At 48.0% G+C, this 17,282-nt stretch overlaps 1 protein-coding gene across 3 annotated transcripts in view; it reads left to right on the top strand.

The window, feature by feature from the left end:
- Nucleotides 1–17,282, top strand: part of CASKIN1 (CASK interacting protein 1) — a 164,953-nt gene that overhangs the window by 57,038 nt on the left and 90,633 nt on the right. The window contains exon 1 of one of the 3 annotated variants that reach the window (XM_058157040.1): nt 553–642. The exons of the other annotated variants lie outside the window; for them this stretch is intronic. The gene's annotated coding sequence lies outside the window, so the exon portion shown is untranslated. Of the gene's footprint in view, nt 1–552; nt 643–17,282 lie in introns of those variants that run through there. 3 annotated transcript variants of the gene reach the window in all.

The following is a 17,282-nucleotide window of genomic DNA, read 5'->3' as shown; positions in this document are numbered from 1 at the left end:
CCAAGTTTTGTATACTTTATTATTTATTATTATTGGCCATGCCCATTCAGTCACCTGACCACCAAGCCATGCCCACCAATTAAGCCACGCCCACAGAACCGGTAGGGAAAATTTTTAGATTTCACCCCTACTTTCTTCTCTTGCCTTTTGATAACGTGGCCTTTGGCCAGAGGGTGGAATGCAAGAAGGGACTGTGCTTTGATCCAATCTCAAAGGGCAGCCTTCCCCCAAGCGCCCTTCTTTAGCAGCAGGCCTGTCTTGCATGCAGGCTCACCCAAGGTCCCTGGAACACCTTGCCACCTGCAGAAACAGGGCAGTCCCTGCTGATTCCTGGCGGAGGGTACAAGGGGCCGAGTAACCAGGCACCGTCTGCTGCTGCTGCTTCAGAATAGAGGCTTCCTATTTTGGCTCAGTCTGAAAGCTGCCTTCCCCATTCCTTGCCCTGTTGTCGGGCAGCTCCCTTCCTCTGGCGCTCTCCTGCACTCATTTCCACTGGTTCCTTGGCAGTGCCAGAGGGGAGGATGCCATCTGCAGAACAAAACATTGGATCTGAGTGCTGGCAGGCAGAATCGGGTCGTGGAAGACAGGCGGTTTGATACCCAGGCTGCTGTCCTGGGGTGGCGATGGACCTCCAAGATGAGTGTAAGCCTGTCTTCGTTGGCAAGGAAGGGGCTAACGTGTGTGTGTGTGTGTGTGTGTGTGTGTAGTGTGCATGTGGGCAAGATTTGTCTCCTTGAAAATCTTCCTGGCTGAATGCCTCTGGCATTCTGCCACAGAGACAGCTGCTTGTCAGCAGAACTGTTGATATTGAGCGAGGAGGAGGGGAGAGGTATCCCATGATCCACGTGGAAGGGCACTCGGAAGCTTCATTGTGTCCTTGGATTGACCCAGCCTGGGTGTAAGGAGAGAACTAAGGGAGAGTCTGCTGTGGGAAAGGTGACTACATCTGGGTGGGCATGGCCCTACTTTTCTCTCCCCATGGATCGGGCCATTAGGCGTGCCCTCTGATGATGCCTACTGCGGCTTTGGGGCACCAGAGTAGCAGCAGCGGGATGTTCTCATTGTGGGCTCCAAGGCAGCGCCTCCATTGCTACCGATTCAAGGATGGCGCTTCTCTTGTTCTTGCAGCCACCTCCACTGCCAGGCAAGACGTAGCACAGCTTCAACGGGCCTTGGCATTGGATTCTGGAGCCTTGGGTTCCAAGACCTGAACATCTCAAGGCCCTGAAAGAAGACCCATGTAATGGAGAGTCTCAGAGGGATGGGAGCAGCCAAACCCTAGCAACCAATGTGGACATCCTTCTGAATCTACAACTTCAGTTCCCATGATTCTCAGTCTTGCGGCTTGGCTAAGAATTCTGGGAATTGACATCCTGGCCTCTAGAGCCATGATGGTGAACCTATGGCACGTATGGCACAGGTGGCAAACGGAGCCATATCGGTGGGCACATGAGCTCAGCTCTGGCATGCATATGCGCACCGGCCAGCTGATTTTCGGGCCTTCTGGGCGCACTGGACATCAGGAAACAGGCTGTTTCTGGCCCCTGGAGGGCCTCTGGTGGAATGGGGAAGGCCCATTTTTGGCTCTCCCCAGGCTCCAGAGCCTTTCTAGGAGCCTGGGGAGGGCGAAAATGGCCTTCCCCACCTCCCCAGAGGCCCTCCAGAGGCCAGAAATGGCCCGTTTCCCAACTGGGGAGAGCGAAAAACGGGCCTATCAGCCCACCGTGCCATCACGTGCCAAAAGCAGTCGGGAGTGCGTGGGGGAGGGATTGCATGTACATGCATGGTGGGGCATAGAATTATGGGTGTGGGCATGTATGCATGCACCCCCCCCATGCTCCCCCCACTTTTGGCACGCGATGGCAAAAAGTTTAGCCATCACCGCTCTAGAACAGGGGTCCCCAACCTTTCGGACCTCAGGGACCACTAAATTCATAATGTTAAATCCCATGGACCATTAATATGATCTGCCTAATGATCAGCTGGGTGGGCATGGCAAGGTGGTCATGTGACTGGGTGGGTGTGCCCAACTCAATGTCACATCAAGGGGCACCTTGCCAACCTCAACTCGTTACTTCTCGCCTGCCCGCCCTGGCCCTTTAGGGCCCCAATGGGAAGCAGTTGCTGGAGCTAAGCAGCCACCATGAGAAAGAGTTGGCAAAACAGCTGGTCCAGTTCAAATTGGATCTCACCGAGAAGGAGGCTTAGCAGAAGCATCTCACTGAGGACTACAAGCATAGGCTTTCCAAACAGAGGGAAGATCTGCAGGAGTGCAAGGCCAGGTACCGGCACCTGGCAGCTCAGCAGGCTGAGAAAGTCAACCAGTTCCAGGCCATGATGCAGTCCCACTGGAACGAGGCCCTCCAGCTCTTGGCCACCAGCAGCACTTCCCTCCAGCCTTCGTCTAAATCCCTGCACCAGGAGGCTGAAGCAGACCCCAAGTCGGAATTTCTGCCCCCCTCCGACCCACACAAAAAGACCCCGAAGGGGGAGATTCTCTGCAGCAACACAAACGTTCATTGCACGTATCCGGCCCGGGGGCTGTAATTTGAGGACCCCTGATTTAGTGCAATATAAAAAAATTATTTATTTATTTATTTATTTATTTTTCGCATTTTTATACCGCCCTATCTCCCTAGGGACTCAGGGCGGTTCACAGCCAGATAAAATATACATATAAATACAAAATAAAACATCAATTAAAAAACTTATTACATAAGGCCGAATAATTAAAAATAGCAATACAAATAATAAAACCCCATTAAAACCAAATTCAAAATTTAAATTTAAAATTCTAGTCCAGTCCTGCGCAGATAAATAGATGTGTCTTAAGCTCGCGGCGGAAGGTTCGAAGGTCAGGAAGTTGGCGGAGTCCTGGGGGAAGTTCGTTCCAGAGGGTGGGAGCCCCCACAGAGAAGGCCCTTCCCCTGGGTGTCGCCAGTCGGCACTGCCTGGCCGACGGCACCCTGAGGAGTCCCTCTCTGTGAGAGCGCATGGGTCGGTGAGAGGCATTCGGTAGCAGCAGACGGTCCCGTAAGTAACCCGGCCCAATGCCATGGAGCGCTTTGAAGATGGTTACCAAAACCTTGAAGCGCACCCGGAAGGCCACAGGTAGCCAGTGCAGCCTGCGCAGGAGAGGTGTCACATGGGAGCCACGAGGGGCTCCCTCTATCACCCGCGCAGCCGCATTCTGAACTAACTGGAGCCTCCGGGTGCTCCTCAAGGGGAGCCCCATGTAGAGAACATTGCAGTAATCCAGACGAGACGTCACGAGAGCAAATAATGCAAATATGCAAATAATTTTTTCTGGGGCCCACAAAAATTTTCTCACGGACCACCAGTTGGTGACTGCTGCTCTAGAGGGTGTACTCCCTCGACCCTCAACAAGTCCCATTGAAGAGAGCCAACGGGCACATGGTTTTCATAGAGCACTGCTCATCCTCCATTGTGAGGCTGGCCTGTTCCCATAAACGTGGCCCCGAGGCGCCAACGCTTCACCTCCTTCTATAGCTCGCTTTATCCAGCATTTCTTTTCTTTTGCCTCTTGCCAGCTGAGGCCAAACACCTTGAGATGTCAGCATGAGTGAGGGCAGCAGCGAGACTTGAGCCCACCTCGAGGCACAGTGTCAAAGAATGGCAAATGCTTCCTTCTGCAGGAGGACTGCTGGTGACCCAGCGGTGGGTTTACACAACCGAGGAGGGTTTGAAGCAAGGAAGTCGGGCAGGTAGACGCAGGGCCTGCCAGGGGAAGAACACCGAGGGCACATTCTCACAATATGGTACAGCCGGCTTAATCAGCTGTTCCTTTAGCCTTTGGTCTTTGCCAGCCTTGGCAATTCGAAGATGGGTGGACTTCAACTCCCACAATTCCCCAGCCAGCCGGGGGATCTCTCCCCACCCTCCAAAAGAGGGTTTCTGGCCTAGTCTAGACTAGGGGTCTCCAACCTTGGCAACTTGAAGACTTGTGGACTCCAATTCCAGAATTCCTCAGCCACCTGGCTGAGGAATTCTGGGAGTTGGAGTCCACAAGTCTTCAAGTTGCCAAGGTTGGAGACCCCTGGTCTAGAACTTGGCATCCTAGCAACCAGAAACAGGGCTGGCCAGGGAAGACCAGCTGAGCTGACTAGGTCTAGCAACTTGCGACCCGTTTAAATGTGTCCTACAGACAGGGACAAAACCATTTCATACAAGTCCACCGACTAAGGAAGGATTTTACTACTACCGTTTCCCCCCGAAAATAAGACCCTGTCTTATATTTTTTTGAACCCTGAAATAAGTGCTTGGCCTTATTTTTGAGGAGGTCTTATTATTTTGGGGCACATGGAGCAAGATGGGGCTCCTCTTGCCACCTTACCTGATTTCCAGCTCTGTCTCCCTAACCCTAACCAGAGGACATGGTGGGGACCGGCTGCGCATGCAGTTAAATATTTTCGAGGGTGGGGGCTTATTTTCGGGAAAACACGGTACTACTACTACTACTACTTCTTCTTCTCATTCTCCTTCTTTTCCTCCTCTTTCTTCTTCTTCTTCCTGATTTCCTGATTGCTCATTTGTACCTATGACGATATTAAGACGTTTCCAAGCTCACATGACTCAGAAACTAAAACATGTTGAAGAGAATTTAGGTACAGCAATAGAAATGCAACAATGCAAATCTCAATGGAAGAATACTAAATGTAATTAATTAAACTGCAATTAAACTGTACCTTAGAATTCTTGATGAACATATCTTTTCTTTTATGTACGCTGAGAGCATATGCACCAAGACAAATTCCTTGTGTGTCCAATCACACTTGGCCAATAAAAAATTCTGTTCTGTTCTGTTCCATTCTGTTCTGTTCTATTTTCCTCCTCCTCCTCCTCCTCCTCCTCCTCCTCCTCCTCCTCCTCCTCCTCCTCCTCCTCCTCCTCCTCCTCCTCCTCTTCTTCTTCTTCTTCTTCTTCATCATCATTGGCTCATAATAATATTTATCTTTTTCCCAGCGCAAAATTCCTGAAATGTGCAGTGTTGAGAGGTTGCGAGGACCGCAAAATTAAAAACTAAGGCACCTTTGAGGGCTACAGTTTTTCCAGCCTTGCTTTATTGAGCCCTTCTACTTCTTCTCATGTTTTTTTTTCCTCTTGTTTACATCACTGTCTTTCAAGCGGTGGTTCTGTCTCTTTCATTTCGGATGGCTGGGGAACAAAGCAGTTGGAAGGAAGGGGAGGCCGCTGTTCTATATAGTTTCAACTATTGACTTTTTCCTGTCATGCATTACCGAAATGGGATTTTAAAAGCCGTGAAACACCCTCATTCTTGTCACAGGTTTTCTTCAGCATCCTGCCTGTTTTCTGTGCAACAGAGTGGTTGGGGCATCTTACAGAATATCAGAGTTGGAAGGGACCTTGGAGGTCTTCTAGTCCAGGGGTCTCCAACCTTGGCAACTTTAAGACTTGTGGACTTCAACTCCCAGAATCCCTCAGCCAGCAAAGGAAGTCTGGGAGTTGAAGTCCACAAGTCTTAAAGTTGCCATGGTTGGAGACCCCTGCTCTAGTGGCCATCTTGCTAGGAGGGAGAATTCTGGGAGTTGAAGCCCATTCATCTCCTACTAACTGTCTTCTTGGTGACGGATATTAGCAACCAGGTCATTGCTTCTTGGGAATTCTGGGAGCTACGGGTCCTAATACAGCTTGGCAGTGCCAGGTTGGCAAGACTGTGCAGAGTCTTGGCCTCTGCAAGGAGCCAGACAAGGTGCAGTTTGGGACAGAGGTCTCCAAACTTGGCAATTTTAAGACTTGTAGACATGGCTGGCTGAGGAATTCTGGGAGTTGAAGTCCACAAGTCTTAAAGTTGCCGAGGTTGGAGACCCCTGTTCTAGTCCAACCTTCTGCTCAAAGCAGAACACCCTCTACTGGTAGTCCTCGACTTACAACAGTTCATTTAGTGACCGTTCAAAGTTGCAACAGTGCTGAAAAAGTGACTTATGACCATTTTCACACTTATGACCATTGCAGCATCCCCGCGGTCACATGATTTGAATGCGGGGCAACTGATTCACATTTATCACAGGGTTGCAGTGTCCCAGAGTCACGTGATCCCCTTTTGCGACCTTCTGACAAGCAAAATCAACGGCGAAACCAGGTTCAGTTAACAACTGTGTTACTAATTTAACAACTGCAGTGATTCACTTAACAAACAAACGTGGCAAGAAACATCGTAAAATGGGGCAAAACTCACTTAACAAATGTCTTCACTTAGCAACATAAATGTTGGGCTCAATTAGGGTTGTAAGCTGAGGATTACTTGCACCATTCTGGGCAAATGGCTGTCCAACCTCTTGTTAAAAAAACCTCCAGTGATGGAGTTCGCACAACTTTTGGAGGCAAGCAACTGATTAATCCTCCCGTACAGCTGCTCTTTTTCAGGGGGAAATACAACTTTGGCAGGGAAAGGGGACGAGATAAATCCAGGGTCAAACTGAGGGCTGAATGGTTGAGTATTCCAGGGACTCTTCCTTGAATCTTCCTTCACAGTAGTGCATAGTGCAGAGAAGAGCAACCAGGATGATTAGAGGACTGGAGGATAAAACATAACAATGAACAGTTGCAGGAACCGGGCCTGGCTAGTCTAGTGAAGAGAAGGACCAGGGGAGACAGGATAGCAGTCTTCCAATATTTGAGGGGCTGCCACAGAGAGGAGGAAGGGGGTCAAACAATTCTCCAAAGCACCCGAAGGCCAGACAAGGAATCACGGATGGAAACTGATCAAGGAGAGATTCACCCTGGAAATAAGGAGGAACTTTCTGATAGTGAGAACAATCAACCAATTGAATAGAAGTTGCCTTTGGAAGTTGTGGGAGCTTCATCACTGGAAGCTTTCAAGAAGAGGCTGGGCTGCCATCTGTCAGGGATGATGTAGGCAGGGTCTCCTGCATTGGGTGGGGGGTTGGACTAGATGACCTACAAGGTCCTTTCCAACTGTGTTAATCTGTTAGCGTGCATCGCTACTTGTGCCATTGGGCCTTCCTTATGCTGCCAAGTACATTTCATTCCAGAGTTTATTTACTGAGTGAAATGTTTATACTGCATAGCAGCTAATCATATAAGCATCGCAATGTCTCCTTTTATAGAGGTGGTTGACATGACCAGAGCCTCAAAGAAAGCATGCTGCCCTTGGCCCTGCTTCCTGCAGACCCAGCTGCTTGCCGGAGCTTGGTTGGTAGGTCCCTCTTCCCTCTCCTGCAAAGGTGTGTGGGGGGGTGGACCTAAGACCCTCTCATCAAGAGATGCAGGAAAGTTTTCCTATGCAGTGTGTAAACCCTTGAGCCTCGCTGCTGGGCCCACAGGCAGCCAATGGAGCTGCAGCTGTGGCGGTTTCCTTGGAGCTGGCGTTCTTCAGAGCAGAAACGTTGGTTAGGTCAACAACCAAGAGCCGCTTAGTTCTCGGAGGCACAAGAAGAAACGTAAGAAAAAATACAGGAAGGATTGTTCACGATGACAGCCAATTGCTTAATATAGCTACCTCCTGAGATACAACTAAAGTTCTCCACTAGCCATGCTGGGCCAAGCATCTGGGCAACATCTGTTGAATTTGCACAGGGAGATAGAACAGGAATGGCAGGAGCTCCAGCTTGGCCAACTGCACTCCTGCAGTCTGCAGCGCAATAGATCCTGGGTGGGAGGGAATTTAGGGAGGGAATTACAGGAGTCTAATCTGGAGATCTCCAGACATGTGGGGAATAGTGAAGTCGCCTGAGAAAAAGGAGAGTTCAGTTGATAGCAGCAGTTCCAGAGTTCAGCACTGATCTGATGCAGTGGTGGGTTTCAATTTTTTTTTTACTACCGGCTCTGTGGGTGTGGCTAGGTGGGCGTGGTGTGGTGGGCATGGCAGGGGAAGGATATTGTAAAATCTCCATTCCCACCCCACTCCAGAGGAAGGTTACTGCAAAATCCCCATTCCCTCCCCACTCCAGGGGAAGGATACTTGCAAAATCTCCATTCCCTCCCCACTCCAGGGGAAGGATACTGCAAAATCCCCATTCCCTCCCCACTCCAGGGGAAGGATACTTGCAAAATCCCCATTCCCTCCCCAATCCAGGGGAAGGATACTGCAAAATCCCCATTCCCTCCCCAATCCAGGGGAAGGTTACTGCAAAATCCCCATTCCCTCCCCACTCCAGGGGGAAGGATACTGCAAAATCTCCATTCCCACCCCACTCCTGGGGGAAGGTTACTGCAAAATCCCCATTACCTCCCAATCAGCTGGGACTCGGGAGGCAGAGAATAACCAGTCAAAATTTTTACTCCTGGTTCTCCGAAGTACTCAAAATTTCTGCTACCGGTTCTCCAGAACGGGTCAGAACCTGCTGAAATCCACCTCTGGTCTAATGAGACAATTAGAGTCTGATCTCTTTGGTCTCTGACTTTGGATACAGTCATTATCCGCTTCTCCTTAATTCCAACCATTTGAAGGCCAGCAGCTCCTGATCATGGTGCAAATATCAGCCAGGCATTGAGATACCACAGACGTAGCTCCATCCGGATTTGAACCTCCCAAAATAAAGAAATGGGCATCATCAGTGCAGGTAGTCCTCGACTTACAACAATTCATTTAGTGACTGTTCAAAGTTACAACTGCACTGAAAAAAGTGAGTTATGACTGTTTTTCACGCTTAAACTGTTGCAGTCTCCATGGCCACGTGATCAAAATTCAGGCGCTTGGCAAATGGTTCATATTTATGACGGATGCAGTGCCTGGAGGATACATGAGCCATCTTTTGCGACGTTCTGACAAGCAAAGTCAATGGGGAAGGCAGATTCACTTAACAGTTGCAGTGGTTCACTTAACAAGTTTAACTTTAAGGATTTAGAGATGGATGTTTGTTATGTCAAGTCCTTCCGCCGCGAGCTGAAGACGTTGCTGTTTCGAAGAGCAGGACTAGCTTGAATGTAGTTTTAAATTGGGATTTTTTAAAAAAGGGGTTTAAATGAAGTTTTAAATTTGTATTTAAAAGTTAGAGCATCAATTGAATTTAACTATCTATTCTTTAGCTGTTTTTTATCTATTATATGTTTTCTGTTGTTTTTTGTCTGTGAACCGCCCTGAGTCCTTCGGGAGATGGGCGGTATACAAATATAATAAATAATAATAATAATGTATAAGTTGGGTTGGCAAAATCAGAAATGAGGAGGTGATATGCCACCTGGGAAAGCCAAGGGAAATCATCGAAACCATTAAAAAGTGAAAGTTAGAATATTTTGGACATGGGATGTGACACCCGGAAAAATACGACATCCTTCGCTTAATCCTCCAAGGAAAGATTGAAGGCAAACGAGGTCCAGGCAGAAGAAGAACATCATGGCTTCAAAATTTTGTTTGGACAAAAACACTTTCATGTGTGGCTGTTGATAAAAATAGGATTGCCAACACGATCGCCGATGTCTGATGATGGATATGGCATCAGAAGGAGAAGGAGAAGGAGAAGGAGAAGGAGAAGAAGAAGAGGAGGAGGAGGAGGAGGAGGAAGAGGAAGAAGAGGAGGAAGTAGAAGACGAGGAAGAGGAGGAGGAGGAAGAAGAAGAAAGAAGAAGAAGAGGAAGAAGAAGAAGAAGAAGAAGAAGAAGAAGAAGAAGAAGAAGAAGAAGAAGAAGAAGAAGAAGAAGAAGAAAGACTTAACAATTGTGGCAAGAAAGGTGGTAAAATAGGGCAAAATTCACTTAACAAATGTTCCACTTAGTAGCAGAAGTTTTGGGCTCAGTTGTGGTCATAAGCCAAGGACTTCTCAGGCAATGCAATGTCTCATGGAGATGTTAAACAGTTAGGAGAAGAGGATGAAAAATCACAAGGGAAAACCGGGTACTGAGGAAAAGCATCATATCTAGGACTCCAGAGAGGCAGGAGGAGCCGGAGCATCCGAGACCAACAACATTTCCACGTTTTCCCGAGCAACCAACCTGGGATCAGCAGTATCAACATTCCCATTGTTTGCTTTCTCCCAGGGGAGCCATTTTGGAGTCAATTGTGCTACAGTATAGAGGAAATGAGAGGCACAAACTTTGGAAACATCGTAAGTTCATAATTCACATGTGACTCTCCTTTATATCTGAGCCGCTACGAGTCTGCCGTCCATTTCCAGAAAAGCAAAACAGAGAGGCCGAACGGTTGTTGCTTTTAACAGATTAACAGAGCCGGAAGGGACCTTGTAGGTCATCTAGTCCAACCCTCCCCCACCCCAAGCAGGTGACAACTACACGATTTCTGACGGATGGCAGTCCGGTCTCCTCCTCCTGTTCTTTTTTTATCAATTTACAAACTGGTGTGTAAAGTCATAGATCAGGAATCAAGTTCTCGGTGGCCACCGGATGAGTGTCGGCAGGCTAGGGGGATGGGGCAATTGGTCGGTCATTGCCAGGAGTGGGATGGCTTTGGCCAGCCCTTGCTCAAGCCTCCTTACGCCCTGGGTGTTAACCTGGTTGCCCCACCTGGCCCTCCATCTGTCCGAGGGAGCCTGCAGAGGTTGACAGGAGGCGGTGAGATTTGTGACCGAGTTATGCAACCCTTTGACTGGAGAAAGCTGGCCTTGGAAGGATCCGGTCTGCCTCTGCTTCCCTCCTCCCCCCTATGGCTCATGGCGTGTGCAGCTTGGGGAGGGAAGGGCCCCTCCTCCTCCCTCTCCAGCCTCTGGTTGTGTCTGCTTCTGTGTCAGCCACTGAGCAGCTTCCTTTGGCTGACCAAGCAGCCTCCTATTCCGCCCCCCCTGCCCCCAAATCCTTCTCTGCTGCCAAAACAGTTAGGAGGGAAGACTGCCAGTCCCCCGGATGTGCCAAAAGGCTGAGGATGTCTGGCCAATGAGGAGGAAGAGGCGGCCACGAGCACCACTGTGCGCCTTGGCTTTGCAGCAGCTGCTCCGAGTGGCATCTTAGAGCATCAGCTGCCCCTCGCCTCAAGCAGTGGTCTTGGATACTGACCGGGGTGGGGGTGGGGGGCTGCTCGGGTTTTGCTGCAGAATTGGTTGGGGCTGATGGGTCTCACTTTCTGGAAGGATGTAAGATTTATGGGTTCTTCACGGCTGCTTTGTAAATTATGACCTTAATCAGCACGCATTGGAAATCATGGCTCTTCATATCAATCCACATTTCTCTGGCGCTCTAGAGTTCAGACTGCCGGTCTTTTAAATCTTTTGGAGACTTTTGCAAGCGGGCTAGAATTTATATCTCTCCCACCCCCATCTCTCCCCTCCTCACCCAGAGAGTGGGGGGGACTCTGGTCTTTCACACTGGTGCTTCTTCAATTGCAATCATGGAAATGGGAGTGAGGCTTTTGAGAGAAGGGTTAAAACAGGGGTCTGGAACCTTGGCTCTTTTAAAGACTTGTGGACTTCAACTCCCAGAGTTCCTTTGCTGGCTGAGGAACTCTGGGAGTTGAAGCCCACAAGTCTTAAAAGAGCCAAGTTTGCAGACTCCTGGGTTAGAAGATCCAGCTACTGGTCCCTGGAACAGATTTAAGCTCGACACGGACGGCCACCAGAAATTCTTGTCCAGAAATAGAACACAACAGAGGGATGGAATCAAGTTCATGTGAAGTGTTTGTATCATTTCATAATGCCTTAAGGTCACACTTGGAATACTGCATCCAGTTGTGGTAACCACAATATAAAAAAGATGTTGAGACTCTAGAAAGGGTGCAGAGAAGAGCAACAAGAATGCTTAGGGGGCTGGAGGCTAAAACATAGGAAGAATGGTTGCAGGAATTGGGCATGCTCTGTTTAATGAAATGGAGGACTAGGATGATGTGATAGCAGAGTTTCAATATTTGAAGGGCTGCCACAAGGAAGAGGGGGCCAACTTATTTACCAAAGCACCTGAAGTCAGGACAAGAAACAATCGATGGAAACTAATTCAGGAGAGAAGCAACCTAAAGTTAAGGAAAATTTTTCCTGACGGTGAGAACAATTAACCAGTGGAACAACTTGCATCCAGAAGTTGTGGGTGCTCCATCATTGGAGGCGGCTTTAAGAAGAGATTGGACTATGGTCTGAAATGCTCTAGCTGGGGTTTCCTTCTTGAGCAGGGGGTTGGACTAGAAGACCTCCAAGGTCCCTTCCAACCCTGTTATTCTGTTAAATTGGGAGACGGTTTCTCCAGGGGAAATGAAATTTCCCACCAATTTCTTGAGAGCAGGGCTCCTCCCCAGCAGTGCCATGATTAAAAAAAGAACCCTCTGAGGAATTTCCTCCCAATGGCTTCCTGGGAGATTTAAGATAAGCCGGAACAAGAGTCTGCAGATCACCGGAAGGATGAGAGGGACAAACTGGAGGTCTTGCCTTGACCAGCTCAGCGTACAGTCAACTCTTCTCTGCTTTGAAAGCATCCCTAAAGCCTTGCATGAACCGAGCTGATAGAGCAAAAGTATGCGTCAGTCTGGTCCCTTCGTGCCTTGGTGATGCCCCTACAAGGGTGTGGCTGGGAGAGGGGTCCTTTCCATGAGAGGATGAGAAAAAAGGCAGGTTTCGTGGTAGTGGCAGTAGCAGTAGTGGGTTTCAATTTTTTTTACTACCGGTTCTGTGGGCGTGGCTTGGTGGGCGTGGCATGGCTTGGTGGGTGTGGCTTGGTGGGTGTGGCAGGGGAAGGATACTGTAAAATAGGGGCCTCTGGTGGCTCAGACTGGTAAGACAGTCTGTTATTAACAGCAGCTGCTTGCAATTACTGCAGGTTCTAGTCCCACCAGGCCCAAGGTTGACTCAGCCTTCCATCCTTTATAAGGTAGGTAAAATGAGGACCCAGATTGTTGGGGGCAATAAGTTGACTTTGTATATAAATATACAAATAGGATGAAGACTATTGCTGACATAGTGTAAGCCGCCCTGAGTCTTCGGAGAAGGGCGGGATATAAATGCAAATAAATAAATAAATAAATAAAAATAAAATAAATAAATAATATAATCTCCATTCCCACCCCACTCCAGGAGAAAGTTACTGCAAAATCCACATTTCCTCCCGATCAGCTGGGACTTGGGAGGCAGAGAATAGATGGGGGCGGGGCCAGCTGCTATTTTTACTCCCGGTTCTCCGAACTACTCAAAATTTCCGCTACTGGTTCTCCAGAGCTGGGACATGCAACCGTCATAAGTATGAATCAGTTGCTAAGTGTCTAAATTCTGATTATGTGATGATGGGGATGCTGTAATGGTGGTAAGTGTGAAAAACACTCATAAATCACTTTAGTGCCATTGAAACTTTGAATGGTCACTAAATTAACACTAAATGGAATAAACTTGCAGCCCTTTGAACTAAACTCCTGTTCCGGTTACTTGCACCTGGCAGGAAATGCATGATTGTGGTGTACAAAAGTATGCATGCCATAGATAAGTGAGGGGGGTATTTTCCCCTTCCCCAAATGCTACAATTAAGAGGTCGTGGAATGAAATTGAATCCTGAAAGAATCAGGACAAAGAGAGATTTTTTTTTTCAATTTACATGACATGTAATTCAGTTCTGGAATTTGCTACTATAAAATTTGCTGCTGATTTACATGAAAGAAGGATTAAACCAGTTTATGGAAGTCCTGGGGATCTGTGTGCCTTGAGGGGCTGCCTCTGAAGGCCCATCTGCAGAGAGATGGTTGGACTTCCTTCTGCAATTTATTGGCTGCTCTGAGGATCTAGACTGCTAATCCAGATGTGCCAGGAATCCCATCCAGCTACCGGATTGCACCGGTTCAGACAAACCGGTGGTAAAAAAATGCTATCGGTTCGTCTGAACTGATATTTCCGACGATCAGCTGTGCTGTGTGATTTATATTCGCTAGAAAGCAGGAAATCCTGCTTTCTACCGAATCTAAATCGCGCGGCACAGCTGTCCATCCCCCCCCCCGCTGTTCTATTTACCTTAACATAATAACAGATTTGGAAGGAACCTTGGAGGTCTTCTAATCCAACCCCCTGCCGAGGCAGGAAACCTTCTTAAGCCTCTTTTTTCCATGCGAAGCGTGCATTTGGCATGCACTGTGCATGCGCGTGTGTACAACGTGCGTTTGGTGCAAATGGCGCTTGTGCACGCAGCATGCGTTTGGCACCCAGTGCACATGCGCATGCAAAGCACATGTTTGGCGTGCACCATGTGTGCACATGCAGCGAACTGGTGGCAGATCTCGGAGGATTTCACCACTGCCAGTCAGGCACAACTGATGTCCTTAAAGAGCTGAGTTTTTCCTCCTCCCTCACTGGCTCCCCTGATAACCTCTCAATCCTTACTTACGGGACCGCCTACTGCCGGCTTCTATCTCCCAGCGTCCGGTGCGTTCCCACAGAGAGGGACTCCTCAGAGTGCCGTCCGCCAAACAGTGTCGACTGGCGGCCCCCAGGGGGAGGGCCTTCTCTGTGGGGGCTCCTACCCTGTGGAACGAGCTTCCCCTTGGGCTTCGACAACTACCTGACCTTAGGACCTTTTGCCGCGAACTTAAAACTTATTTATTTCGTATGGCTGGACTGGCCTGATTTTTAAATTTTTAAATTTTAATTGAATTTTGATGGATTTTAAATTTCTGTAATTTTATGGGGTGTAATGTTATTTTAAATTTCCTGGCTAATTGAATAAGTTTCTTAAGGGTTGTTTTAATATTGTGTATGTTTCTGTTTGTATTTTACTTGCCTGTTCACCGCCCTGAGTCCTTCGGGAGAAAGGCGGTATACAAATTCAAATATTATTATTATTATTATTATTATTATTATTATTATTATTATTATTATTATTATTATTATTATTATTATTATTATTATTATTATTATTATTAATCCAGAACAAACCCATCACAGCCACCCTAAGAGCTGCACTTGTCGTACCTCATTCTTAGCAAAGGTCCAGCAACTTTGACAGAGGCACGGAGACGCCGCGCATAGGCGCAGAGCAGAGGACCTGAATTTGACATATGGAACGTTTAATTTCAGAAAGGCCCTGGTGTTGCAGACAAGTTATTTTTTTCCCTATTTTGCTCCAAGAATCCGGGGGTGGGTGGGGGGGGAAGCAGCCTTTTGCCAACTCTTATGTTTTCTGACAGAGTCAGAGCACTCTTTAATTTGCCCAGCAAGCCTGAACAAAGAAATGGGAAGCTTTGAAGGAGAGCGTTCCTCAAGGCTGGATGAGTCTTTTGCCCAATTTAATGAGAACTCTGTGGGTCATGCGCTCCCGGAATTTTTAGTTCACTACTTTTGGTCTGCCAGATATTTCGCAAAGCTCACTGCACTTCATGATACTTAAATGATTTCTGGACATTTTAAAATAGGCTTGTTTAATCTGAGGCTGCAGGAACGCTATGCCATCGCCAAGACTTTAGACAGAGTCCTTGGAGCGCTTCAAATAATGGGACCAAATTGGAATTTGTGATGAGAAAAAAAGATTGAACTGATTTCGTTGTGTGCCATCACACCAGTGTTGCCTCTCAGTGACCACCTAGGTAGAGTTTCTGAACGAGGTCCTCAACTCAACCTGTTCCTTTACATCTGTCCAAGTCCAACCCATCACAGTATAATTCAGGGGTGTCAAACTCAGTTTCATTGATGGCTGCGTTGAGTTTGACCTCAGGGGGCCGAGGGGGCGTGGCCAGGGGGCGTGGCCAGCTCGACATCACTCGTATCAGGGGCACCTGTGGTGGCCAAGTGCTAAAACAGGACTTCCCTGAGACCCTCCCTTGTTCTCCTTCCTTCCTTCCTTCCTTCCTTCTTTCCTCCCTCCCTTTTCTTCTTCTTTTCCCTCTCTCTTCATTCTCCTTTCTTCTTCCTTCCCCTCTTTCCTTCTTTTTCCTTCCTTGCTTTCTTCCCTTCTTCCTTTCTTTTTCTTTGTCTTTTCTCTTTCCCTTTCTCCTTTCCTGTCCCTTCTTGCATACTCAAATGCAAAAGGGGAAACATTTCTTCTTTTGTTTTGTTTTTAGTTTTTTTTTTGCTAGCCCTTTGCCAGCAAAAATGGAATGGTATACTATAAGGTCTCCTGTTTTAGCAGGGGGTTGGACTAGAAGACCTCCAAGGTCCCTTCCAACTCTGTTCTCTTCTCTTCTCTTCTCTTCTCTTCTCTTCTCTTCTCTTCTCTTCTCTTCTCTTCTCTTCTCTTCTCTTCTCTTCTCTTCTCTTCTCTTCTGGACTTCTCCAGAGAGCTAGGTCTTCATGTGTATGGGCCTTTGAGTCACAAGTCTTTGTAGTTTTCTTGGCAACATTTCAGGAGTGAGTGAGGTAGCTCAAAGGATTCAGGACCAAGGCCAGCTGCCAGCCTTTCAGCTGTGGAGTTTGGGAGGTGTCAGGAGGTCCTGGGAAGAGCCACTGTGGCTGTTTGGGGGCTAGGGCCATAGCAGGTGGGTCAGTGGAAGCTTCATCAGACTGCCTTCCCAAGTGTCTGCCTGAGTCCAGCCCTGCCACCTTCGTCTCCTTTCAGTCCTATAGATGGGATTCAACCAAGCGTCCTGGGGTTGGAGATGGCCTGTGTGCCCCTTCCTGGCCAGAGGGGCCTCTGGTAGCTCAGTCTGTTATTAACAGCAGCTGTTTGCAATTACTGCAGGTTCAAGTCCCACCAGGCCCAAGGTTGACTCAGCCTTCCATCCTTTATAAGGTAGGTAAAATGAGGACCCAGATTGTTGGGGGCAATTAGTTGACTTTGTATATAATATACAAATGGATGAAGACTATTGCTTGACACAGTGTAAGCCGCCCTGAGTCTTTGGAGAAGGGCGGGATATAAATGCAAATTTAAAAAAAAGAGTGGCTTGATGCATACCAAATCCCCCTCCCCCAGCTGCTTCTTTGATTGGGACCCTCCCCAGAGTTGGGGAACTATATAAATGTTTCAAATCAATCAATCAATGTCAACCCTGAACGGTAGGGACTCTTGCCCACTCTCAACCTGCCACCCGGCTGGACCTTTTGAGATCGCTGGTGTGGCTTTGGTTGAGGTGTCAAATGGGAACCGGAGTTCCAAGGCTGAGCCTTGGAGTTTCCTGAGTCCAGTCTCTCTTTCCCAGCCCAACCTGTCTGCCTACAGGAATTTTGCTAGGCTGAGTTCTTAACATGGCAGAGGAAAAGGGGTGTATAAGTCATGCGTCAGTCAATCATCAGTGAAGTAAAGACTTATTTCGGGGGGCAAGACAATGTGGAATCCAATGGTCCTGCAGAACTGTTCTGTTCTCCAAAGCACCTGAGGGTAGAACAAGAAGCAATGGGTGGAAACTGATCAAAGAAAGAAGCAACTTACAACTAAGGAGAAATTTCCTGACAGTTAGAACAATTAATAAGTGGAACGACTTGCCTTCAGAAGTTGTGAAT

The sequence above is a fragment of the Ahaetulla prasina genome, chromosome 14 (assembly GCF_028640845.1).
Source record: "Ahaetulla prasina isolate Xishuangbanna chromosome 14, ASM2864084v1, whole genome shotgun sequence".
Lineage (NCBI taxonomy): Eukaryota > Metazoa > Chordata > Lepidosauria > Squamata > Colubridae > Ahaetulla > Ahaetulla prasina.
The sequence above is the reverse complement of the archived record's forward strand: the minus strand, read 5'-3'. Positions and strand labels throughout refer to the sequence as shown.